At 34.7% G+C, this 18,780-nt stretch overlaps 1 long non-coding RNA gene across 2 annotated transcripts in view; it reads left to right on the forward strand.

Moving 5' to 3' along the window:
* Positions 1 to 18,780, forward strand: part of LOC122789745 — a 2,129,853-nt gene that overhangs the window by 2,100,133 nt on the left and 10,940 nt on the right. The window contains exon 7 of one of the 2 annotated variants that reach the window (XR_006362872.1): positions 12,370 to 13,053. This is a non-coding gene — a long non-coding RNA (uncharacterized LOC122789745). Of the gene's footprint in view, positions 1 to 12,369; positions 13,054 to 18,780 lie in introns of those variants that run through there. The other variant, XR_006362873.1, reaches the window with a different exon arrangement.

The raw sequence follows: 18,780 nt of genomic DNA on the forward strand, positions 1-18,780 counted from the left end.
CATGCATTTGTATGTCAGAATTAATGCAGCTTCCATATGCTACATTTTACCAACCCTTGACTGTATCAGGCAATGTAGTTAAGGCCAGGATGTGAAAAACAAAATATTACTCTTAAACTGTGTTGGATGCAACACAGTGCAGCTATAAGCTTTCTTTTATATAGATAAATGTGGAGCACAAAATCTCTCAAAACGTGTGTGTCTGTGAGATGTGGGGGAGTGTTCATGTTTGAGACAGCTTATAGTATTAACACACAGCCTAGACTTCAGTGATTACTGAACACTTCCTTATTACTACTTTTTATCAATACTGTAGTATCATGCATTGCTTCCCCTGGATAATTTTTTACTACAGTAATATATTTTTATTATAAAAATGAAATGCAAAGCAACAATATATTATCTATTATGTCCACATGCAGATGCTGTACCAGGTTCTGTTTGTCTTCATGTAAAATAAAGTGACACACATCTTCCTGTATATTTGGCTATTACACCATAATTTCAGGTATCAGAAATTGTTTTTAATAACATCAAGGCAATACTGCCACATTTTGCTTTCCTGTTATCATGTACATTACAAGCATGTATTTATGCAGCAGAATAATGCAATCTTTGTTTATCAGGTGAAGAAAGCAAAAAAGTCAGAGTATGAGAAATGAAGTAAGAGTGTGTGCCAAAGATTCACTGCAATGGAGGTATTGATATAGACAGTGTACCAATACTTCATACAAAATCATGGGGTGAAATAATAGTATTTTCAGTTGATAAAGCTTGCAACACTAGGACATAACCAGGACTTTAGCAGTTAGCTAAATTGCTTCTTTTTTCTATCCAGACCATAATACTATGGGCTTTAAAAAAAATAGCACATGGATGTATCACATGACATTTTGCTTTTGAGAAATTATATTGCTTTCACAAGCACACATTTTTGTAGTAGAATTAAAACAGCCTCTGCATGCTAAAGTTTATTGTAGTTTGTTTCCTTAGGTAATATGGGTAAATGAGTACACTATTCAACCATGCAAGGACCAGTATTATAGGACAGGCAAGGTGAATTGGTTTCATATGCTTTAACAAATCACGGCACACAACATGCATTCATTTCCTCTCGGTATTTATAAATACTTTGCGTTTATTAGTTAGGAACCTATACCTCCAGTCTTGTTTACTTGTTGGTGTACATTTAGATCTCCAGTACAAGTAATCAAAAATGTTTGACATGGTGGTCAAATACTGATAATCCAAAATAAAAAATTAAAAAATTTAAAAATAAAATCCGAGAAAAAGTGAAAACTGCAGTTTAAGAAGCTTCATTCACAACCGGAGACTAAGCGCTTTCATGTTATACAGCACTTTAAGGTTTTAATTAGGTTAGTTGATCAAGACATTTGGTTGGTTGTTAAATTATTAAGGTTATTATATATGGGTGGTGATGGTAGTCTGTATTTTTTACTCTGATGAAGGCCTACTACTGTGAAGGGTGAAACCCTTATTCTCTTGTTGTGAATAAAGCTTCTTAAACTTACGTTTTTGCTGTTTCTCAGATTTTTTTATTTTTATTTTGGATCCCCGGTGCAAGTATTTATTGACCCACTGGTTTTGAGAAGAAATAGGAGGTCAAGAATTGGATGTTTCACTACTAGAAAAGTAAGAAACAGGTCACCTTGAAGGAACTAACTGGTAGGCTACTGAATACAAAGAGAGGTGTACTTATCTATTGGGATATTTAAAGTATTTAAGGCTTTTATTTTTTTTACTATAAATCATTGGGGCCTTTTCAGTTGAAGAATATGCTTGGCTTTGTACATACCAAAGAGGGCGTTGTATTCAATGATGGGTCTGACAAGGAAGAATGTAATGTTAAGGTTACTTCTCTGGATCTTCTAGATAATTCCTTGGAATTTAACTGAGATAGAAGGATTTCCTGACTATGGTGTTAACATGATCAAATAAGAGAGAATGAATAACACATTCAGCTATTGAAAGTCCATCATCATGGAAATGTCATAATTTATTTCAGTGTTGTATTTTAATTTTGATCACAGGAGTACTGTTACATCTTTATACTTTAAAGTTATTTTGTATTTTTTTAAACTAAATTAAAATTCAGTTTGAGAACCACTGAAACATATCATGTAATTTTACTTATTTGAAAACAGTTTGTAAGGAAAGTTTGAAAATGGAAGAAGTTTTGCTTTCATTCAAGGCATTCCTCTTCATTACTATTCTTAAAATGAAGTGTACACTGAATAGCTCAATAATATTCATATATCACCTCTTTCCCTTTTTCTTTATTGGCAGCAGATCATACTGATCTATTCATTTAAATATTGGCCTGCCACATCAACCCTCTGATTAATGCATGCAAGCTAATATAAAAAAAGGTTATGCAGGAGTTTTGCAGCTAAATGTTTTGTTCCCACTCACAGAGGAATAAAAAAGGTTATTTGTCACCTTGCAGTTAAAATGCTTTGTACCTGCCTTTTGAGAAATAAGGACGTATACAGATGTACATAGAGTGTAATATCTGACTGTCATTAACATCTTATGCTTGGCTGCAATCAACAGGTGCAATATTAGAGAAAGAAAGCTTAAAAATACAGATTTTTAAATAGTCATTCGAAATTTAAAGAATATAAATGGAACCTGTCATCAAAATGATTTAACTTGTTTCTGAAAAATCAGAAATATACAACTTGATGCAACAAGCTACTGTAATGATGGATTTGCTGGTTCGGTTTTAAGTAAATTGTTAACGTATAAAAATAAAAAAGGAAGCGGAAAATGTTAAGGAGAATTAAGGAACTAAGAGATGTGTCCTTAGAATACTAGACTGACTGAAGTTCAGGATTTTCTGTTAAAAGTGTAATGAAGATGTGCACAAGAAAAAAAAGGTTAAAGTGAAATTAAAAGTAAAAAGAAATAGCAACGATTTTTTTAAATTACATATTTATGTTTATAATTAATGTGTAATTTGATAAAAAGGCACAACTGAAAAAACAAAATCAGAAAAGATATTGGTGAAGATTAGAAGAAATAAAATAAGGCTCAAGAACTTAATAATGAGAGTCAAAGATTTACAGAAAAATTCTGTTGCAAGGGAAATTAGTTAGACTTAAAATGACCCACAAGGGCAGCTAGCCTCATATGTAGGCACATAGGTGTGTTCTAGGCTACGCCCTTTGTTTCTGCCCCTGGTGTCTTATTAGTCCATTCTTTTCCCCCATGGTAAGAGTTGGGTGGGAGGAAGTGAGCCAGTTTACTAGATTGGTAGGGCAGTCTGCTTTTCATTCATTGAGCACCCCCCATCCTTTTGGAGGCTGACTGAGCTGTGCTCCCATCCTGCCTCACCATAAGGAGTGCGTCTCTGCCTCACCATAAGGAGTGTGTCTCTGCATGTTTGCTTGGCTTATTGTATGTACCCAGGCAAAGCATGATCCCAGGCCTGGGCACAACAGGTACAACACCTAGTGCTCCCACTATGTGTCACCCAAGTTACAAGCCAGAAACATCTCCTTTCTCTTTAATGCATGAGCCCACAGTGGATGCGTACTCCCATCTTGTCCAGCTAGCAGTTACTGGTGCCCTAGTTGCTAGCTGAACACAAGACATCTGCATCATGGGGTTTTATCCATCCACACCATAGAACTGGTATATATTATTTACTCTTACAGTAAGATCTGATTACTATACTAAACACAAGAAGTATATGCAGAATCCATTAAGTAATATTTTAAAACTTAAATTTTATAAGAAAATGTCAGAAGAGGAAGACTTGCTGATATTTGTTGAAAAGCAGGAGAAGGGATGGAAGAGGGGACTTTTAGCAGAAAAGGAATACCATGGCATTAATGTAAGATTAGAGATACATGACTGGACAAGTGTATCTGAGGACTGTATAGTTATACAAGCTGGTGACATGTAAAGCAGTGGATGAGCCTAAAGTAGAAATCCTAGAGGTCAAATATAATGCAATTGATTTTGGAGTTCAGCAACTGTCAAATGTATCATATACTTTGAATAATATGATGACAAAAACAACCTCCATCAAAACATAAGTTAGAACAACGTAAAAGAAATTATGACTGAGAGAGAAAAATTGCAAGTTAGTGTGCTTTACTATCAGTCGGTATAATTTAATCAGTCTCAGTCAGTAGGAGAGGACCAAAAACGAATGCCAATGACTCACCAGGGGCAGAAGATATGAGCAAAGGTTTATGATGATACCTTATAGAAAGAGGAATCACTTGTACTTTTATCATGACTGTTAGTGTATTCCAAAACTTGTCCGAAAGGCATGATGCAGTTAAAATGAAAGACATAATTTCTTATTTAATTGATAGGCAAGGTGGTTGAGATGTTAGAGTTGGCAACTAGTTTGGGCCAGATGGAACTCAACTGTTTTAACACAAAACTGAAAGGAAAACTTTTACTGTTTAAGGAAACGAGGCAAAAAGAATGTTTTAACTGCCAAAGATTAGGGCATATCATAAAGCATTTTGTGTTATTCTTGATGGTAGAGAATGAAATATTAGCTGTAAAGTTAGAAAGAATAGGAGGAGGATGAAGAAACCAAGGCATTACAATGACTGTAGACACTGGGTTGTGATGACTAGAAGAAATGATTCTAAGGATAAGAGTTTCTTTAAAAACAACCTATGTTGTAGTCAGTGAACTCGCTTTGAATGTGCTGACAGACCAGGAAAAAAAAAACACTTTTAAAAGAAGTACTTGAAAACTGCATGATTTTTGAGGCTACTTACCTTGACAGTGATATAATTTGAAAAGAATGAAGGCTGGTATTGCTAATAAAAATACAAAACACAATCATCAGCCTTTTTAGATGCTAGATCTACAATGTCTATGGTCAACCACCCTTGGAAATTCAGTGGCCATATTATTACTTTAAGAAAGCAGTAGTATTGGCAGTCACTGTTAACCTGCTTAGAGTGAAACCATTGAAATGTAACATTCCTGAAGGATTATTTTTTTTATTTATTTTAAGTCATTCATATGTTAACTGGTGAGTGAAATGGGCATCAAGAACCCTTTTCAGTCCTGGACCAGGTCACATTGTGTATGGACATTTCAGTGTACTCTGTTAACCACCACAGAAGTGAGTGAAAACTAGTACCCAATGAAAACCCATGCAGACATGGGGAGAGCATGCAGACTCCATCCATCAAGAGAGAAATTAATAGTTTCAGTCTTTGATGTTAGCTAAGTGAGCTCTTCTCAGCACCCACAATGTGCCCAGAACTGCCTCTTCTGTAATTCTTATGGGGTTACATGTATTGGTAGCAAATCTAAGCTTAGCTATATGTCTATTCTTTTTTTTATAAGACCTGTTTGATCCTACTACTACTATTGAAATTGTTTTTGCCTTTGCCTCCACTATTGAAATTGTCTGGATATCTTTCTTCCACATTTCTCTCATTTCTGGTTGCAAATCTTAGTATTTTACGACTTTGTCTTTCTGTACATAAAACATTGTAGTCACTGGGAGTAGCAATTTAATGATCTACACTACATTAGTCTGATTTTCATGGACTACTATATCCTGTTTTTTTACATCCATTTTTAAATTATTGCTAATGGGTGACCCCATGTGTTGTCATTCTTAATAATGCTTTGTGGTTCATGTTTCCAGTGCTTGCTAGCTGCTTCTATATTGTAGTGTTTGTACAATCCCAATGCAGCAGTGTTGCCACATTAATATGCCTTTCATTAAACAGCCCCTCTACTATGTGTATGTCACACAAAGCAACAATATGTGCAACTGCATTTGTCTATATTTCCCACCTTTTCAATGGACTTTGTAAACAAACATGTATGTAGTCCACTATCCTGGCTCATCATTATTAGCCCTTACAGTTACAGCACCTGCATTCTGCTATTTCTTCCACATTTTCAATGGACTTTGTAAACTGACATGTACATAGTTAATCTTTTGTTTTCAGTTCATATTCCCTTGACTATTCCTATGTCAAATCCTGGCGAACATGAGTTTGTTCCAGAAGATCTTTGTACTTGCCACTAAATTTCTGGACTTTTCCATTTTTTTTCCTTTTTGTCTGATCCTTTCCTTAATGCTCTTTTTCTTTCTGGTTTAATTTCCATAGCGTTGTCGCCTCAGAGTAAGACGCTGTCCGGTTCGATTCTCAGCTAGAGCATCTTCTGCATGGAGACATGCATGAATGGGCGTACCTTCGTTGAAGGTTGTGCATCAGGGCTGGTAACTCAGCACGTAAAAATCAACCACCAATCATTAGCGGACCGGAGTTCCGCTGTGGCGACCCCTAATTGGGAAAAGCCAAAAGACACAACAACAATAACTTTTTTTCCAAAATGATTCCATGAACTAAGCAGTGTTGTCATCTTAGATTTTTTTCTCCTCATGTTTTAAAACTTTCACTATGTTTGGATGTGATAAGGTTAGCATATATGTATGCATTCCCATGACTACAGATCTGTATACATCTAGTCTGTACTCAGGAGGTCCATACTCCTTTAGAGCGAGGCATATATAATGTTGGTATCCACTGATTTTTATATATCATAAACATGAATAGTTTTTGTGACCAATTAATTCAGTACTTTTTTAAGGTCAGTCAATCACCCCAAAGTTATAAGTTAGAAAAGAGAGAGCAATTTGATTGATAGTTTGCACTTTTTTCTAGATGTTAAACAGTTTAGTTTTCAATGTTAGTTTTAGTCTTCTGACATACTGAGCTTTATTCTCATCTGTTTAAATTTTATTGCCAATCCATCTATTTCCAAATATTTATATATTCCCTTCTGCTCAAGTTCGTTAATATCACATTCCTCCCAGGTTGATATTTTCTTGGTGCTGTAGCTTTCCTTTTTAAATGTTGCTTTTACACATTTATCAAGATCAAATGTCATTTTTATACCATCTGAAAAAGTTTTAATTGTTTGTAGTTGTGCATTCAAGTATTTATCTGATGAACTGTATAATTGTAAGTCGTTCATAAAAAGTAGATAAGATTCCCACTTTACAATGATCCCACACAGACAAACAAAAAATGCTGGTATAATTGAAAAGCTGTCTTTCAATCAGCTGCACTGAGTTTTTTCTTTTCAACAACATACATTTTTGACCAGTTATTAACTTGTATATGAATATATAAAACCTTATTTTCATATTACTCTTACTCTTTCATGATTGATCACACATCTTTAATCATTACTGATGCAGTTCTGCTCCAGTGGAAGACAGTGTTTGGCAGTGACAGAAATAAAACCGCATAGGGAAATATTGTACCCACCTCATCATTTAAAACCTAATTGCAAGGCTGTAAATAAAGCATCTGTTCTAAAGGTCAAATGACTAAACTTGTTCTCATTAAAGTAATGGAGTTTGGAAAGAGAAGGGATCTGTACTTTCTAGGGTGATAAGAAAATCTGTAAATTCATGCAGACTACAAACTGAGCTAAAATAACAACTTGGATTTGATTAATACTAATGATAGAAATATGCCATGAAAAATTTCAGCTAATAAAAGAGCAGACAAGCGAGGGTTATGATCCCCCCTCCACAAATGTGTGTAAACTGATTGCAGAGATGTTTGTTCATTTATTTGTGCTGAAGTAGCTTGATTTATCACCAATGTTCTTTATGGTAAAATGAGATGTTCACTACATTCATTAGGCAACGTAAGAGTATATGGGTTACATTTCATACAAGACAGTACACAGACTAAAACATGCTCTCTTACTGCTGTCTAAAGGATGATGTAATGGCTTTACACTGTATAAAACTAACAGAATTCATTATACCTTTGAAATACTCCCTGGCTTTTCATAAATGCAGACAGATCTATTGGCTTTCAAACTCATAGCAGGGACAATCATAAATTATAAAAGACAGTCCAAAATCATAGCACCCAACATTTGATTATACATACATCCATGCCCTTGGAAGTAGGGTGGAGGGCATGATTTACAAATGTACCTTTTTGGGAGCACAACCTATAAAATGAAAACCCTTGTAGTGCCAACAGATGCATATGGGAAATAATGTATCTTTACTGCACTGTGACATATGTGCACACTGCTATATAATACAAAAAACAGCCATGTGACCAAGACCAACTCTACTTTAACAGCCACATGACATACTAAACCGCACAACAGTACACCAATATTTTTTTATAGGTGGCAAGCCTCTTACCCCCTTAGCAATTCCACTGTCAAACTATTGTGGAGAAAAGAGAAACAGAAACAAATAAAATGGTGCACACAGTAAATGCACTGAGTGCAGTTTCCCAGTGTAACTCCCTACAACTGTGGTTACAGTTAAGAAAATGAAACGGGGACTTTTTATATAAACCCTTTCAAATATCAAGACATTTTCTTAAGGAACGTCATGAATGGCTAGGCATGGCTTCCATTGAGGTAGACCTTAATATTTTTCAGGTATAGAATACTGTAATGGTATAAAATATTGTTAATACTCTTCAATTTCTTTAGACATATCCAAACATTGCTTCATATATACATACTTATATGTATGTATATATATATATATATATATATATATATATATATATATATATATATATATATATATTTGTAAACACGTTATTCTACTGTCTAGATGCGTGTTGTATGCCTACTTCCTGAGTCATGTCTCCAAAGAACCAATTAACTATCCCACATACCTGTCCAACAAATCTACAAATAAACAGAATGACAAAAAAATCAATAAAGGGGACTAATACAAAATTAATGTTTTCCCTAGGGAAAAATCTGATCATATTCAAGAATGGGGGACATGTGAATACTAACTGAAAAAGTAGATTCTGTGGAGTCTGGCTTTTCAAATGCACTCACTCAGCTGTAGGGATAGTTTTTCCCTATTACATTTTTGCAGTTTTGTTTCATTTTGGCATTTTGTACATGCAGTCTGTTTTATTTAAACTTAACTTTACAAATGCAGTAACAAAAGTAATGGAATCGCTTATTATAGTCACAAGAATAAGTTCTGGACTTCAACATGCAAGTTCTATAACACTGTGTGCGCCTAGTCATAGTGAGATAGGCAAATATAATATTGTAGGTATAGATTTTAAAGTCAGCTAGGGTACCGTCAACATGCTTTTGTTACAAAGCCTTGCAGACCAACAGAAATCTCCCTTAGTTAAACTGTATGACACGCAGATGTCATGACAATTAGTGAGAGGTTTCTAAACAGCTCAAGTTTTCCAAGTCTGTAATTTTGCTTGTCAGGAATTTGTCTTGTAGCTAGAGTAATATTCTCCTTCTCTTGGCTGTTCTCTCTCTCTCTCGCTCTCTCTATCTCAGTCCAGCAGTCCTCTTCCTAGTCTCTGTACATTTCTAATAATACTCAGAATGTGGACAGGCATGGGCAAACCTCAGATTTCTCCCAGGTCCCTCTGCTTTTAAGGGCACCTTAGCACATCCTTTGGAACAGAATAATTGTGTCACCAATTCCACATCTGACTAATGAAGCCTAATCTTGTGAAGCTCTAATCAAATCTCAAAAGGGAAAATGCAGCCAACAACAGATGGTCTCAATTCTTTGTTTTAATATGGCCACGGTGTTATGCAAGACTTTTAAACTGACAGCCAGTTTCTAAGTATACTCTTTTTATAACCTTGATAAGTTCTTCTCTCATTGGCTCTACAATGCAGGTGATGAAAAAGTAGAAATAAGAACCTTCTAAAAATGAAGTGGAGCAGATACAGGAACCAGTGCTAAAAATCTTAATACTCTGCCAAATGCAGAGCACTTGAATGGTATAGAATAGATACAGATGATCTACATTGGGCTCAGAGTACATTAAAACTGATAAAATCTTAGAATCAATGTCTGTATGCTTCTGATAGTTAAGTAGTTGACTATTACAAAATACGTCCAGTGCAAGGGGTTTGGTAGTGTAAGGCCATTAGCTGTGTAGTATCTGCAACCATCTCCAGCAGGTGAAAGGAAACAACAGGAGACTTCTGCAAAGTATGAATGGAAATGTCTGAAACAGGAATAAAGACAACAACTGAACTCTTGCTGTTGCTGGCTTGGTCAAAGAGAGAAAGAGTAAAACAGACACATTGAAGCATCATTCTGTGAAGCACTGACATACGATGAGAGACATTGTCTAATGAGGCAATCAGACAAGATAACATAAGTACCGACATTTTTAAAGCTATAAAAAGTTCCTTATACAGCAATGAGTACAGAAAATAGTTTAAAGTCAAGCAAGGGGGAAAGGTTAAGCATTTCTACAGTTTATATAAAGGCACTTAGTTCAAAAGTAATGTCCTGAAATGAGTATTTAGCTTAAAAAAAGCAAGTTATACTATTAAATTGTAAATGAAGTTTTCTATTTATTGAACAGAACTTGCAGCTTTAAATCATTAAATAATTTGAAGACATCAATGCGAACAGACTGAGCTTCACCTTCATGACAAATGCATGGTTCTGTAGTCATATCTTTAAAAGACAATTGTAATGGAAAATAGAATAAAAAATAATGAACATTCAGAGGAAACAATAACATGAAGTATATCTTTAGAATACTGAGAATAAGGTATGTATTTAGAACAAAACTCTACATTTTTGTAATATTAGAAGCAGCATATTTCATTAATTTCATTTTCCAAGCAAAAATATACAATTTTATGATATTTATAACTCTGGATCCCAGAATAAATTCTTTTGAGTTATAAAATTAATGACATATTTCCCTTTAATCTGCTCTGGGCGTCCAGTGACGACAGTCTTCACTGCAGTAAAAAAAGAATGCTGTTTCAAAAGTTGCCCATAAATGCTTTTCCATGTTGTAAACATTAATAAGAGATAATACATTTTATTTAAAATTCTGAATTGCAAATGAATATTTCTTGAGCGGTTAAAATGGAACTCAGGGTGGCACTGATTTATAGTAGGCTGACAAGAGGGGAGAGAGAGAAAGACAGAGACAGACCGATGTTTTATTTGGATGACTGGGAACCAGCAAGCACTTCTAAAGGGTTCATGCTTACTATAAGCTCTGTTTTAATGATTTGAAGATTGTGCATAATAATAACACAAACAAACCACACAGATGATGAACAGCAAAACTGAACAATGAAAACATCTGCAGATAGGCACCACAGGAAAAGAGGATCTTCTTACTGGAAAAAGAAAATAAAAAAAGAACTTCCTTTAAGAAGATTCCATTTTCCTGTGGTGTCTATCTGTGGATGTTTTCATTGTTCAGTTGTGCATAATACTTATTCAAGATGCATTTCATGCTACAAAATAAAATACTTTATCTATTTTTGTAAAATACAAAAGAATGTAATTTTACATTAGTAACTAGTTATATTCAAAAATGAATGTTACTGCAAAATATGAATTAATGCAGGCATGTCTCTGTTAAACAGAAATTAGAGTGTTCACTTAATACTAGCAATGTAGAAAACGTTGTCAATGCTTGATTATTAACAATAAATAAACTTTTAAGTATTGGCATGTATTCAGTTTAGGAAAGAGAAATCTTGGACCAAAATTAAGTGAAAATGAAAAAAGAAAATTTTTAAACTGGAAAAGTGCCTGAAATGGCAATAACATGTAGCTGTATAAAGGAAAGGTTACCAAAACCTCTGTTACAACAGTAGTGCGTAGTGATGGGCGATAGTGTGTTGCTGTCATGTCAGACTCCATCAATAGATCTTGTCGCTAACACTCTTAAATACACAACCATGGTTTATTGGGCTTTTGCCTACTATATAATGAGAAATAATATGTATGTGGTTTGCAGGAGATGTCTTTTACCATTTTTAAAACTGAAAGGTCTTAGGTTTCATTTAGCAAGAAGAGACAATAAATGCTAAAGACCTTTGTGTTTCATTTAACAGTAAAAAATATTAATTTCTTTTATTTTTCTTGCATGATTTAGAGGTTCTGTGAAAATGCATTCTCACATGAATGACTTATTAAATGATTCAGAAAAGGGCAATATTTTAAGATCTATGGTCTAGACACTTTAAAGATCACATGCAAGTAGATGTTTTACGGCAGTGGTTACACTGACCTGTAGCAAAATATCTACCTTATACTTCTCCATCTGCCAGATTAAAAAGGAAATATTTGACATATTACGTAAGAATTGTTAGGCAATCTGGGAATAATTAATTAAGTGGGACCTTAAACTGTGCCTGTCAACTTAAAATTAAACACTTTTAAATGCATTTCTGTGAAGAACTGTAAATGTAAATTGTCATATTCTTAGTGCATGCTAATTGTTAAAGAAAACTACAGCATAATTGTAGTAGTATTACTATCGTAAATAAGTCGGGCATTATTCCCTGATGATACTATGCATCTTCTCTTTGCAGAAAAGAACAGCAGGAATGACGGCTTGAATTCCATTAATACTCGTGCACATTCCAAAGAACTACTGATTTTGAAAACAGCAGCCAAGAGGAATTTCTGCCTCCCAAAATGTCTGTATCCACTGATGTTTCAGATGTGAGCATTAAGATGTTAACATTACTAGTATTTATTGTGACTAAACACCACTCGGCTGCAAGAAAATGCCGTCATGCCAAGGAGTTCAAGTGGACCAAAAAACAATAAACTTTTATAGAGGCTTCTCACTGCCTATTCTGAACTAAAATTGAATTGAAATACTATCAGTCTTGCAGGTCAGCTTCTAAGAATAGACTTGTTAAAGAATGTTTTAGTGATGTGGTTTGTTAAAAGATGTTTTTGTGATGTGGTTTGACTGGAGTTTGTGTTGCAATTACATTTGCAGAAAGATATGTTTCAGTTCAAAAGTTTAAAGTTGCATTATAGGAATAAATCATTGTGTTAATATGATTATACCACCGTATTTTAAAACATATAACTCCGTTGTAAATATGTATTCAAATTAATATTGCATTATGAGTTGGTGAGAAAGGTTTGTGAATGTGTAGTAGTAAACTACATAACACGCAGAATGTAAAGTACTGATGTGAAACATGTTGCAACATCTCCAAAAATTACAAGGTTTATTAAAAATAACAATTACCGTTCCATTTGTGTCTTTGAAAATGATGAAGATAAAATGTATGTATACCCCAAAATTTAAATAAGTAACAATAATACCCTACATGATTAATAATGTGCATGTCAGTGGCACAAGTAGCACACTCATATTTTGTGCAGAAAGCTGTGGGTTCTATTCCTGCACCAGGTGGACTGATTGTTGACACTGCAGTGCTGAGTAAGGGGGGGGTCACATTCCTGAGTGTGTTGTCCTTCAGATGAGTAGTTAAACTGGTGTCCCATCTGCTTAAGTTGTTGACAGCTGAGCTGGGTGTAAAAGATCCCATGGCACCTATCAAAAAGAGTAGAAGGAAGTTCCCCTATGACCCAACTAAATTTGTCCTAGTAGTGTAAATACCACCTCTGGTCTCCCCTGAAAAGAGACCACTACCCTAGTGGGACCAACCTTGTTAACAAAGACTGGATAAAATAAACGAAGTAGTAAATAATAAGTAAATAATAAGTAAATAATAATAATAAGTAGGATAAGCATAGTACTCAGATAGTACATGTTTCTGGATAAATGAAGTCCTCAGATAGTGTGTGTTTCTGGATAAACAAAGTCCTCAGATAGTACATGTTTCTGAATAAGCATAGTGCTCAGTACGTTTCTGGATAAACAAAGTCCTCAAATAGTGCATGTTTCTGGGTAAACAAAGTCCTCAGGTAGTACATGTTTCTGGATAAGCATAGTGCTCAGATAGTACATGTTTCTGGATAAATGAAGTCCTCAGATAGTGTGTGTTTCTGGATAAACAAAGTCCTCAGAAAGTACGTGTTTCTGGATAAGCATAGTGCTCAGATAGTACACGTTTCTGGATAAACAAAGTCCTCAAATAGTGCATGTTTCTGGATAAACAAAGTCCTCAGGTAGTACATGTTTCTGGATAAGAGTAGTCCTCAGATAGTACATATTCTGGATAAGGGTAGTCCATAGGTAGTACATGTTTTGGATAAGCACAGTCCTTAGTGCATGTTTCTGGGTAGCATAATTTCTCAATGCAAAAAAAAGTCTTCTGAAATGGCACACTTAAACGAATATCATATTCAAGTATTCCATGTAAAATCTATAACTTAATAAAATAAAGTTGTAAATATAGCAAATCTTTTAAAATTGAAATCCCCTCACATTTCATTGCAAAAAATAAATTAATTTAGTGTTTCCCTAGTTTCACCACTTGCATAAAGCCTCTTTGTAAAGGCCTAGCATTACACTATGCTGTCTATCCTGGAAAATATTAGATTTCTTAAAATGAACTGCCTCAGAATTTTTTGTGTGTGTCTTATTGTTTTAGTATTTAGTATGCAGTTTGTTACATACTTTTGATACAAAATAGTTCCTCTACTAGAGGCTTGTAAATAGGTGCAGGAAATATAACCTGTGGTGGATAAAGAATTTTATATCCGAAGTAAGGTGCATGCAGTGCTTAAACAAATATAAAACAGTTTAACAGGCAGTTAATTTTTAAAGCCATGCTTTAAAGTTTATGAACATACAGAAAACTCAGTAGTCTTGTATAAAGGTGAGAGTGACAATTTTGGCTTGAATCCTGCAGTCCAATGAGAAATTTGGCAGTGGCTTAAAGTTACAGGAAACATGAAGGTATGCGAGTGAAAAATGAAATCTTAAGTTTGCCCTTGAAAGTAAAGCAGTAGTTTATTACCCTAATGGTGGATGATGATTGAACACCTGAACTAATTGCCCAAGGTTCAGCTCACCAAGGAATGGATTTCCTCCCCAGGAAATCACTGTCAACAAGCTGTGCTGGTAGTGATGCCATTTTGGGTGGAATTTCCCCCCGTCTTTGAGTTAGTATGACTGTGGAATTGGTATATATAAACTGAAGGGGTGTATAGGGACTTGTCTTCCTGCAAAAAACTCTTAAAAAGCGTTTTTCAGCAGTTTTTTTTTCTGAGAATGCAATTCATGGATTCCGATCCTTAACGCATTCTCTTTCATCCAGTCATAGTGGAAGTGTAGCTTATAGCTGTATAAATATCACTTTTACTGTGCTGTATTCACAAAGCAGTATGTTAGTCGCAGCTTAGTAACTGTCATAAATAAATATATGTATATATATATATATATATATATATATGTATATATATGAAAAATATGACTTGATAATAGGAAACATAACAGTTGGCATCTTAGCTGAACAGTAATTGAGGTGACAAAGGACCTAAGCTATTGTGATTCTAGGATAGCCTTTCTAACTGTCTTTTCAACATGACATGCTTTTTCTGTAAAAAGCTAATTACTAGGCACTTATTGAAAAATGGGAAGCTACGTAATTAACAGCTGTTACAGAAAGCTTTTCTGTCATATGGAGGTTTAATTGAACAGATTCTTAGCTTTCATCAGTGACTGATGCATGTGTAGCTTTTTGCTAATTCAAAGCTAAAGATGTGGATATCGAATGCAAATTGAAATTGTTGTAATGAAACTAATATTTCTGTGCGAAAGATTGTGACAGTATGTAGGTGGTCTGCCCATTTACATCTTTGTGACTAATAAAAAAAGAAAGGAAAGCAATGGCATTGTGATGATGTGAGGTATTGCCATCTATGCCAGGAGAAATAGCGCAGTGGATGTGTAACATACGCCAGCATAGCTGTCTGGAGTTTTGTAAAGAATTATATGTCATGTGTATATCAAACTGATTTGTACAGCTGTTTGTGTTGAAAATGTATTTGTAAAGTTGCTTGTGTCAGAAAATGCACCAACAGTGGGTCCTACTGGACAGAAAAAGAAGTATACCTGTATGTCAGACTATGGTAACTATTGAAATTAATACATTGTAACAGAGGATCCTGGAAGAGAAGAGGTCAATCTCAGTCCAGCTAACTTTGAAGAATAGTTTGAAATTGAATTACTTGATACAAGCCATAAAGATTGCGTCTCACATACCTCAATGCAGCCAGAGACAAAAAAAGACTGTACTAGTAAGCCTTGTGCATTGTCCTTGGGGGTCAACTAATTGCTACTCTGCAAGGGTGGAAGTGAGAAATTATTTTATGACTTTCTGAAGCTGCAACAGATCTTAGCAAAGCTCTATGTGTATGTATTATTGATGCATATGTGCTGGATTCTGGTTCATTTGCTAGGAAACGGGATAGTATGAGAACCAGTCAGATGACCAGATGTATGTGATGTCATTCTGTAATCCAGGACTAAAATGATGTTTTAATACCAGATGAGACTGAAGTCTCAGGGCAGTCTGTTTTTGGAACCTGATATAGAAGGATCTCTTACCCCCTTCATCTTGCCTTGCTTTAGTAAGTAACCAGGGAACAGTAATTCTTTAGATTGGTCTAGAAAATATAGTGAGATTAGTTAAGTACTGTTTTTCTATATCTGTGTGAATCTATTCATCTGTGTTATTTTTAATATTTCCTGCAATTGAAACTCTGGTGTTTATTTAAAAAGATTTTTAGTATTTTCATGGTCTTTTATTATTAAATGTATTTAAACTATTCACTGAGGCTGGTCTTTTAGAGAATATTTTAACCTTTGAGAGTACTTATATTTATTTGGTGACACTGTGGCCTCTCCTGAAAGCATTTGTGTTTGGCCAACATTACCATTTGTAGTAGTATTAATTTCACTCAGTGTAATTGGGTACCCTTGTAAGAGCCTTACAGTAGCTGGGTTTGGAGTGTCTGGTGGCAGTAACTACCTTATAGTCTGGGGAAAGGGGCATAACTAGTAAATCTGTGCCAGCCTTTCCCAGTTTTGTGTGTGTGTGTGTGTCAGCTACTTGGAGCAGGGGCACAGAGCACTGGTTTCACAGAGAGAATGGTGGAAGACTGGGTTGGACACTGGGCTGAAGACTCAACTCTACAGCTGTGCCAGTGAGGAGTCTTATTGTGATCCTAGAGAGAGAGCGAGGGAAAACCAGCCCCCAGACTGAGTTGTGTTCCTTGTGTGCTCTTAAGGGAGATTGTGCTTGATGCAGAGAACTGTATCTAGAAATATGTGTGTATCTATTTTTGTTTCAAGTCAGTGTTCCCCACCAATGTCAGCAGTGAGGATTCAGGCTCCTTGATTACTGGCCCAAAGGAGGGAATGTTACAGGCACTATACATAGTTTAAGGTTGCAATGTGTCAGCTGAGAAGGCTATTTATAATGCAAATTCTTGGCTAGCCACCCATACAGGTGTCCATCCAAAGATTTCTTAAAAACCTGCAATGATCTGTTTTTTTCCCCTTGTTTATAAGAGTAACTTATTCCAAAGCCTGGTCATGGATCAGGTAAGGAATTTCATCCTAAGTGCAGTTCTGCAATTATCCAATAAAATATAAAACCACTACCTGTGGAATTATATAATTATTATGTAACATTGTAATATTCAGTAGAGTTCTTAACATTCTAACATGCTTTTGATCTGGCTTTTCAGTTTGTGCTTATAAGCAGGCAATTTTGCTTTTCATCAGGTTCACACTGTAAGTTGATGTTTTCCTCTGGAATTTAGTAGACATGGGAGTTTCTGGGTTTTTCAGCCTATTTACTTATTATAAATGCAATGTTAGTACAGCTCACTTAAACAGCTTAATAAATTAACTTCATAAACTGATTGCTTTTTTATCCTTAAATCATTTTTTTAAAGAAATCATTATTTAAACCTACTAAAACATGGACATTTAAACAAAACTGACATTTTATTCAGCAGTATACTTTAAGTTGTTTCAATAACACTGCTCCACTTGCCCAGTGTAATCAGCTCTTATACCAGTGTATTGTAATATATGTTTCAACGGTTAATTGTTTAATCTTATTTAAATACTGCACTGGCATGTTCCTATATTCCTTCTTTACATTTCTGACATGGATTACCAATTTAGAAATGCATGTCTGTTTTACATGCTGTAGTGTAACATTTTTGTTACTGTAGTTTGCAAAACATAAATCTGTACCTGTTTCCTTCCAATCTGAGGATACTCAAATGTATAATTTTTCCAAAACATATGAATACAATGAACTTCTTGCATATCTTTAGAATTACGGAGAAGAGCCGTATCATTACTAACTGGCCTTTTACACTTCCATGGTTTTAATTTGAAAATATGGATAGGCACTGATTGTTCCTTACAGAGTTTTTTCAGCAGGCAAATGCATTATTACCCATTTTAATTTCTCTGAGTGTATCTGCTTTATGATTGTATCGTATTATATACAGGATGAAGCCTTTAAGGTCAAATTTGTAAATCTCAGCTTTGTTTTTCTGCCAATAAGGCTAAATGTATCTTCAGCACTATCACAAATGGATTTCTCCTCATTGACTGTGTGTTGATATTTGTCAAGAACAGATTTGTCCAAATCTTCCATTCTAATATCCAGACAAAACCAGAAAGCACATCAGCCAATTCTTGTGCATCTGGATTTGAGAAAAATGATTGTGCTGAAATGAGCTGTATTTTTGGAGTATTATTCTTCAACAACATTCACCACAACAGTGTAAATGTATACAATAGTCAACTTTTTCAACCTTTTCTGTTAAAGGTAGCAAATTCATTTTCCTGTCATTCTGTGTAGAATTAATTTTAGGTGAACATGTTTTTGCTTCCTGTTATCACTTTGTTTATTATGAGTTTAATTTTTAATGTGATAACTAATTAATTTAATTCCACCCCATATTATGAACACATTGTTAATAAACCTTTTTTTATGAAGTATATTCTGTCAGTGTGGATTAACATCATTAATATAATTGTC

This window comes from Protopterus annectens, chromosome 1.part2 (genome assembly GCF_019279795.1).
Source record: "Protopterus annectens isolate FY-2018-M chromosome 1.part2, PAN1.0, whole genome shotgun sequence".
Classification (NCBI taxonomy): Eukaryota; Metazoa; Chordata; order Ceratodontiformes; family Protopteridae; genus Protopterus; species Protopterus annectens.